Consider the following 9,893-nt stretch of genomic DNA (forward strand, 5'->3'; position numbering starts at 1 on the left):
ACATAATGATTTTCCAAATGAAAAGCCTCAATCTAATACATTTTCTTTTGAGAACACTAATTTGAAAATAAAATCATAGTTAATTTAAGCTGAGTTAAATACATACAGGCAACATTGGAAAATTACCAGCAAGAGCCATTTATACCACCGCTTTTACACGGATACACATCTACCTGTACAAGTCTGTCTATAGTTTCTTACTTCCTTGGGAACTGAGGACAGTTGGTGAGAGATTGGTGACACCTGAATCTTTTCCCATGATTATAAAATGTACTGGAAGTTTGAAAGACTGAAATATATGAGAAGCTTTTACTAAGTAAAAATATTGATAAAAGGCAAAATTATTCCAAGGGCTAGAACAGAAATGGAGTGTTTTTTTTTCATCCAGGAGAGAGAGAAAAAAAGTCCCTTAATCTGATATTTGAAGCCCCATATGCTTCTTCACCCTCTTTGCCCTCTTCCCATCCTCTGTGCCTCCACCTCATGGACAGTCCTGGGGGTCACCCGTCTCCCTGTCTCTGCTTGCCCTTTCCCTTCAACTCAGAAAGCCCAAACCTCTGATGGAAATTCTGTGTCCTTCAAAACCCACATTTCCACACTTTCCCAAACCCTATTCTGAATTTTTATTGCATTTTGGATGGCCTCTTGTCCTATGACATTTAAAACACATTACTTTGTTTTCCAGTGTTTAAGGTACAAGTTTTGCTTTTACTGTTAAACTATAAGTTGCTAGAGCTTTTGTGCATTGTTTTTTTTTTGTGTTTTTCTTTTCTGTATACCCGGACACACTTGGGTGACAAATGACGAGAGGGAAAAGCACGCCCAGGAGCTGCCAATCCCACCTTCCCCTCCAGAGTGCTTGTATTTTCTTTGTAATATATATATATTATTGATTTTTTACAGAGAGGAGGGGAGAGGGAGAGAAAGCCAGAAACATCGATGAGAAACATTGATCAACTGCCTCCTGCACACTCCCCACTGGGTATGTGCTCACAACCAAGGTACATGCCCTTGACCAGAATCGAACCCAGGACCCCTGAGTCTGAAGGCCGATGCTCTGTCCACTGAGCCAAACCAGCTGGGGCTCAAGTGCTTGTATTTTCTGCTCTCTGGCCTCTACTTATAAACTATGAACCCAAAAATGAGTTTTAAAATTTTGATATGGCATGAAAAAAAATATTTTAGTAAAAAATTAGTTTAATTCCATTGAGATCATATTAGTGGGACTTTCCTTAGAATTTGATTTTGTTTTTCCAAAAATAAAAAATAAATCAGATTATAACATAAATGAAACATTATTAACCTTACCTCTATACACCCTGAGAGTGGGGAATTTATGTTCATGATGCATGAGCTGTATATTAACCTAAAAGTAAACATTATCTCATGAATCACCACTAAAAACAGCACAGAGTAATAACACCTTTGTTTCTTCTGATCCTCTGTAAAGCTGAGCAGCTTCAGAAAGTTGCATTTCCTTTCTGTGGAAACCTGTTCTCTTAACTCTGCAGGAACATTGAGGTGTCATTTAGGTTTCATTCCACTTGAGGTCAGTATTGTGCTCCTGATTGCTGCTATGCTCTTGTTTTTGTAACTTAAAATGTCAATTTGGGAATCTCAGGGGAAATATCCATATAGTAACAAAATTGAACTGCCCCCTCGATTGCCAGCTGCAAACTCACCTTGGTGCCTAACGGATTTCAACTCCTTTGTGTTGGCATCCTCTTTTACTATTACCTCTGAACCTTTTATCCTTAAGAGTCCTATAAGGATAGGACTTGCTGTGACAGCTTAGCGTCACACAATGAATGACAACGGCTTAGCATCAAGGAGCTCTAGAAGGCAATATTTTACCTCTAGCCATTTCTCCATGTTGCTATTAGCAAAACCCATTGGGTTTTTCTTTCAGAAGGTAGATTAAATTACATGTTTCAGGTAGACAAAAACAATAGCCCCTTCCCCCCACCCCTCAAAACACACACACACACAAACACAAAAAAGAAAAAAAGAAAAAAAAAGAAAACCAAAACAAACGAACAAAAACCCAGTTGTTCTCTTCCTTAGCTGCACATTAAGATTGCCTAAAGAAATTAGATTGCCTAAGGTCAAGTTCTGATGTCCAGGTCATATGCTAGAATAGAGGGAAATCTGGGAGGAGAACTCCGAAATAAGCATTTTTTCAAAGCTCTCCAGATAACTTCAATGTGTAACTAGGGTTAGAACCCCTGACCTAAAGGAAAATACAGAGTGCAGGAGCTAATGGTAAATACAGAAGTTTAGAGTTAAAACAAGCTAAAAAATTAGCCAGAAACCAGAAAACTAGTTCCCTCTATTTTATTAATTATCGGTATGACTTTAGACAGGTAATGACCTTGGGTTCTTCTTTTGTAAATAGTGTAAGGAACAAAGGTCATGGGAAGTGGCAGTCTTTTGAAAACAGGCTGTGTTTCACGTATTTGTATTATTATGGTCATTTTATAAACATACCACTCAGTTTTATTATATTTATAAACCTTAAACAGGGTCCTCTTCCCCCTTTCTGAATTTGACTTCTTCAAAGTGTCCTGGGCTTCAAGCTGATGTAATGGAAGCAGAATTTCCTAGATGGGTCTTGGGCAGGAGTCTGCATTTTTAAAAACAAACCATAGGACTTCCAGTTTCAAACAGTGGAAACTTCAAAGTGTCCTGGGCTTCAAGCTGATGTAATGGAAGCAGAATTTCCTAGATGGGTCTTGGGCAGGAGTCTGCATTTTTAAAAACAAACCATAGGACTTCCAGTTTCAAACAGTGGAAACTTCCAGTTTCACTCCTCAGATTTCCCAAAAATACAGCTAAAAACATTACATGCAGAACAAACACAAGAAGTCTCTGAAAGATGGAGAGAAGGTAAACTGGTTAAGGGCCCCAGGTTTCAAGGAATCACATGACAGGTGAGTTCTCTGGGTTTTCTTTTTGCCTCCTCTATATCCCAGACTGTTTTGTTGGAGAAGCCTGGAACCCAGAAATTTCAACGGAAGCAAAGTCCCAAGAAATGCCTGTTCTCTCTTGTCAAAAGTTGGGGAAAGGGACAGTCTAGCAAGAAAATTTTGGACAATAAATTGCCTTTTCTGGCCAAAAAAAAAAAAAGGGGGGGGGGGAAGAAACCATGTTGCACCCTTACCTCGTTAAAAGGTCAAGAAGTCTAGATGGAGGATCTAGACTCGCCACCTGGACTAGAGATAATAACGAGGTTGCTCACCCCCTCCATGCTCAGTCAGTGTTTGAGGGAGCAAAGTAGGACGCCTGGTTTCTGTCCCCATCTTAGGGTGGTGAGGCACCCCTTCCTGGACCTCCATCCTCTCCATTCACTGGAGGCCACCAGGAGCTTGAAGGAAGATCCTATTCAATCTGGTGGTAATGAGTGGCTTCCCACTTCCCCACCATAAGGCTGCCCATGGAGGTTGAGTGGGAGAATCTGGACTTCTATCTCTTCTCAATAGTAATGAGGAAGAGAGTCAGTGTGTTCCTTCACCACTGGTCCAGTTTTAGCTTAAGTGAGCTAAAATAAAAACGTAAATAAGATCTAGAACATAACCCCCTTAAAACGTTTCCACAACACACACAAAAATCACCTATCAAGCCAAGAACCAGGAAAATCTCCAATGAGAGAAGAAAATCAACAGATGCCAACATGGAGATGACACAGATGTTGGGGTTATCTGATATTTTAAAACAAACATCTTAAAAATGCTTCGGTAAGTATTTGTAAACATGCCTGAAGCAAATGAAAACAAACTATTGAGGTGATTTCTGTGCACCTCAGAGTCTGAAGAGCACCAGTTCAGGGAGTTAAGGCTTCTCTGAAGAGATGAGGCAGAAAACTATTTAGGATGTGAGATAAACAAGATTTGGTGGATGTTTCCAGCAAGCTGTGGGGGAGCCCAGGTGATGGCAGCTCCTGTGTTTTGCTCTCAGTGGGACTCAAATACCATCCACAGGTGTCTTTTCTATCCCACTACCATCTGATTCCTCCTTCCTTATTTTTCCTGCTTATTGTAACTTTACCATGTTCAGTCCACACAAACATTTTAGTTATGGTTCCAACTACTCACATGCTATTTTCTTTTTCATGTTTGTTGGTTCAAATTTCTGGGAGAGTTAGTCTGATTGATTCCATTTATCATTTTAAGTAAGACCACACAGGCCTTTGGCCAGGCATTGGCCTGTCCTTTGCATTAACTGGAGCTGAGAGGGCCTGTGAAAGTCAATGAAGAAATGAGCCTGCCTATTTAGTAGAGGCTGTAGGTGGGAGAGTGTATCTTGGGGGGATGAAGAGGCAGGGCAAACCCAGTGGCTCCTACACCCCGAGTAAGTTTCACAATAAATCAAAACTTCCACGTACAACCTCACTGTACTCCCACAATAATGTTGTGAGGTAGATGGGCTGGGATTGTCTCCATTTTATGAATAAGAAGACAGATATTCAGAGGATGTCCTTTGTAGAGATAAATACAGCAGCTGATCTGTACCTCCGATATTCTTTCTCAGTCTCAGAATATTAGAGATGGAGAATTAGATAGTCCAACCATCTGTCCCCTCATTTGCACCAACCATTCTTTTTGCACATATGCAGAGACCCAGGGAGATCACCATGAATTATTCACTATTAAATCTATTTGAAACAAAGTTAGGGACTTCAGATTTTATTTACTGTTCTAGCAATGCTGGCTGAATTATAATGCTATCCTATTTTTCCTTATTGCATTTTCTCTTCCCTTTACAAAGGAATAGCCTGAAGTCACAGAATCAAAACCTCAGGCTATGCAATAGAATTTTCCTAAATTTCTCAAGGGTTTTTAGCTGTTCTGTGTTCCTGACTCTGAATTTTAACTAGTGCAAGGATTGGTCCATCCTATTCAAGTTCCCATAGCAGCCTTTTATCTTTTTATTTTTATTTTTTTGTTGTTGATACGATTACAGATGTCTCTTCCCCCCCCCCCCTTTTTTTTGCCCCCTCCCCATCCCATCCCACTCCTGGCCTTCACCACATTGTTATCTGTGTCCATAACAGTCTTAAACATTCTATGATGTTGGTGCTAATGAGAAGAGCAGAAGTTTTTCTAGCCAGCCCTGCCTCATAGAGCTGATCAACCACCAGACAGTGGGGAGACATTTCTGAGAGGGGATCCAGCCAATGAACCTGAAATCTTCACTCTGATCATTGTCATCACAAATAGTTCTTTCTGCAGCTCATCCCCCTTGATCCTATCAAAAATCTCAAAACACCACAACAAGTGCAGCCCAAAGACAGTTTCAAAAGTATGGGAAAGACTTCTTCTTGTAAGATTTCCCTTTTGAGACTTGGATTCAGAGTAGGATTGACGTCTACTTTTTATTAATATCTTGTGGCTCTTATGTGAATTTCTCTGGCTTCTTCTCGCTTTCAGGCACTCCTTACACAGACTATGTGGAACACATGTTCACTTTGTTGTTGCCAGTGAACATGGAGCTGCTGGATGTCAGCATAAAACAGGTGAGTAATTGCAGAACTTCCACAAAACAATGTTCATAGCAAATCTCAAGTTGCTTGTCAAAGGTGAAGCAGATTAAGATATTAAGTGGATCAAAATAAGATTAATCTGGTTTCACAAGACAAATCAGGTTATCTGAAATAATCTAGAGATCAGAACATTCAACAGTTGGAAAGCACTTGGGAAGGAAAAATGGTCAAGAAAGTTACTAAATGTTGCATATAAGAAAGAAGCAAAGAAAGTGGTGTAGATAACGCAGAGTGAGCTATATGTAGGGGTCTCAGGCCCAGTCATGGCTGTGCTGGTATTTAGCATCCTCAACTAAATTAGGCAGCTAAGTTAATTTCTCAAGGTGAGTGTTTTGGCGATAAATTAGTTTTCGATTAGGTTATTACTAAAGTCTCCTTTAATTCAATGATGTGAAATGCATGACACGAAAACCAAATCTGCTTGTGACCACATTCTCTCTCTTTGGACTGATTGCAACCTCTGAGATCACGAGTAAAACCTAATTAGCTGGTGTTGAAAAGGTTATTCACAGGATACTCCAATCATCCTGGGCATCTTGTTCTGTTCTCATCACCTCATCTCCTATTTTTCCTGAAGAATTTGACACTCATACCTGACACACTTCTTAAACTGGATATTCAGAGAAGTGATATATAATTTTAAAACCAGAACCACCTTTAAACATTTTGCACAAATGTATTTAATTCTAGAAAGTGAAAATCCATTCTGACTTTTATACTTTCCTTTGAATAATAATTTAAATGCAACAAGGATTGCTATTGGAGCTCAGAAGAAAAGGTAGACAGAGCTATATTTATGTGCTTATCTTGCCTTTAAATTAACTCCCCTTCCCCCACTTCTTGCCTGAGCCCTTTGGTTGCCATGGAAACTGGCCTGGCCTCCAACTGAGATTCCTATGAGACTTAATTGCATTCAGAATTTCATAAACTCTCTATTAACCTTTGCCTGACAGATTCGTGTATGATGCAAAATGAGTTAGATTACTAGTTTGAAATGAAGTATACATTCAGGCTTCATGTGCCCAATGCTCTCTTTCAGTCAATTAAACATGTAATAATTGTGAGAGAGTTTCTGTTGATGCATTTTTTTCCTTTTTAAAGAAAATGTCAGATTTAATATATATACACATACTGAATAAATTAGTATATTTCTAAGAGAAGGCTCAGAATGAAAACTGAGTGCTATGTCTGTATGTTTGAATATATTTAGATATGTTTTATTTATATATATTACAATATAAGTGTTTGTGTTGGGCACTACTTAGTACTTAACATGTGTAATCTCACTTCATCATCCTACTAACTCGATGTAGCAGGTACAGTGGTGTCCACCATTTCACAGGTAAGGAACTGGCATTTAAAGAGTGCAAGGTTCCACAGAACATGGGTGGCAGAGCTGGGACTAGAATCCAAAGCTGTTGGACCCCAGTGCTTTTAAACCTTCCATATGTATTCATTTATATTAAAGAACTATATGGGTTCAAGAAACAATCTTCTTTAAGTAAATCATTCATGCTGAAACCGGTTTGGCTCAGTGGTAGAGCGTCTGTCTGCGGACTGAAAGGTCCCAGGTTCGATTCCGGGCAAGGGCATGTACATTGGTTGCGGGCACATCCCCGGTAGGGGGTGTGCAAGAGGCAGCTGGTCGATGTTTCTCTCTCATCAACGTTTCTAGCTCTCTATCCCTCTCTCATCCTCTCTGAAAAAAATCAATAAAATATATTTTTTTAAAAAGTAAATCATTCATTTATAAGAGCAGGAGAAACAAACATATAAGACACAATGCTTGTTCTTGAGGTGGGGTTGGGGAGAGTGACAGGAGAAAACAGACATGAAGACATAATTATAAGTTGCTGAGACTTAATGACAGATGTCACTGCCTAAAGCCCTAGCCTCACTACATGCTCATGTTAAAAAACACAATAGCTTTCCTATAGAATGACTGAAAAACAATTTAAACTCTATGTTCTTTAAGAATGCCAAAAGCAATCCCATTTATACACTATAACTAAACATCTGCTTCCTCTCCTCCCCATATAACTTGCACCTGCAGTAGCTTTAGTGGCACAAAGGTACCATTTTTGTGTTATTCCAGCACCATGTGTTCAGAGTTCTCCCCTCTTTTACTGTCAGCTTCATTAAACTAGGTCTTGCACTTATCCCATGCAGTCTTCACTGTTGCTGTCCAGTCCTTTAGGCTCACCTGTGTGCTAGAGTGGCTAAGCCTCTCTGATAGTTTTCATTTTTCTTGTTCTTCCATTATCCAAGTTTTGTATAAAGAAGAAGTGATTGGAAAGTGACTGAAAGCTGGGCTTTCTCCTTAAAGGACAGATGTGCCGGAAGCCAATTCCAGCACGTCATAATTGCAAGAGTTTCATCTAAAGGTTGATGGAACTTGGGGACTCAGCCAAGGCTGAGTCACATATATTATTGCCTGCTGGAATGGCTAAAGGATTTCCCCAAACTTGAAAAGGATGATTGCTTGCTGCCAGACAGCTCAAGGCATTTTAATCTACATGTTACTGCCTCCTGTTGGCCAAACATCTGAACAGACAAAGACAATTCCCCAATCTGACAATAGACTCTGTAGACTAACCCTGGCCTTTGGAGTGTATTTCTCCACCTTGCACTAGGACAATTTGTGTTAATAAAAAGCCAGGGGTCCTGAGACAAGGAGAACTTGATTTCTTCAGCTAAGTTCCTCTGCCCTCCACCTCCCATATGCCTTTCAAAATTTGGTTCATCTCTGGACTCTTATTTAATTTATGCACAGACCCTTCTCCAGATTCCTGAACCACTGGCATTAGAGATGGTTTAGGGAGAAGAGAGCAGATAAAGTCAATCTGTTCTGAATCTTTGCCATGAAGGAATAAACTGAGTGCACTGGGAGTCAGAGAAAGACAGGCAGCCATTTCCACCTGGGGAGTGAGAGAGGGATATTCACAGAAGCTGATCTTAAAGGATGACAGGGGTGTTTTTCAGGTAGAAAGGTAGAAAAAAGGATTGTAGGCCAAGGGAGTGGTGCATATGGACATTTATAGTTATGCACAGGCATGAGGTATTTGAAGAATAGATAGATGATTTTTTTTTTGAGACAAATACCAAATATTTAGAAGCAAGAGGGAAATCTGAATCACTCATTTTTGAAAAGCAAAAAATAGTGGAGCTAAGAGGATCGAGAGATATTTAGTCCAATCTTTTCCACTTTACTCTCAAGGAGATGGAGGCCCAACAAAATGCATTTTAAATGAATCTTCTCCTTCTGACGGGCCACTTGCTTGAAGAGCTTGCAGGTGCTTCCTCTCACCCATTTTAAAGGGTCTCAGGTCATGGGATCTGCTAGAACACTCTTAATGTTCTAACATCAAATAGGAAGGTCTTCTACCAGGCTTGATCTAGATAAATTCATTATTTATATTTAATCATCAACTCATTTAATAGATACCTGTTTATTCTGTTGTTACAGCCTCCATTGACTTACATTAAATCTCCTTTACCTCCTGGATAGCAGACCCATTGATGGCATTTTAGGGGGAAAAAATCATAATTTCCTGGTCACTGGTTATTAAAAGTCTGATTTTTTAAAATTCCAATCTTATTCAAAAATTTCCCTTATCACAGTTCCTTATCATAGTGACTATAGTATGTATATGTGTGTGGGGAGAGAGGTAGGAATATGATTTGGTCTTTTATTCTGAATCCCTCACATTGGGGAACAGAATAAGCTAATTTAGCCTCCTATTTTCCTTTTGCTGGGTTTTAACCCATTCACTGTGCTGTAACAGAGAAGAGGGAAAAAGAGGATAAGTCTCTTATTAACTGACTGGTTGTGTTTCTTGGAAAGATGCTTGGAAAGTAAAGGCAAACACATTGAAAAGGAAGAAGTAAGACTATTTTATACTTGCAGGTGACATGATTACCTATGTAGACAATTCTATGGAATCTACCAAAAAGCTGCCACAATAAATTACTTCATCAAGGTTGCAAGATGTGCGGTCAATATACAAAAGTCAACATATTTCTATATACTAGCAGTGAACAATTAAAATATTTAAACTGATAACAAAAAATAGGAATTAATTTGACAAAAGATGTGCAAGACTTACACAATAAAAACTGTCAAATATTGCTGAGAGAAATTAAAGATGACCGAATTATTTGGGCTGGGGGACCCTATATAATAAAGAGGGAATATGCAAATTGACCATCACACCATCACAAAGACTATTGAGCCAAACCAGGGAGGGCTAATTAATCCCCTTTTAATGTGCATGAATTTCAGGCACCGGGCCACTAGTATATTCATATATTGAAAGACTCAATATTGTTAGGAAGTAAATTCTCTCTAAAGTGG

The sequence above is a fragment of the Pipistrellus kuhlii genome, unplaced genomic scaffold (assembly GCF_014108245.1).
Source record: "Pipistrellus kuhlii isolate mPipKuh1 unplaced genomic scaffold, mPipKuh1.p scaffold_m20_p_15, whole genome shotgun sequence".
NCBI lineage: Eukaryota > Metazoa > Chordata > Mammalia > Chiroptera > Vespertilionidae > Pipistrellus > Pipistrellus kuhlii.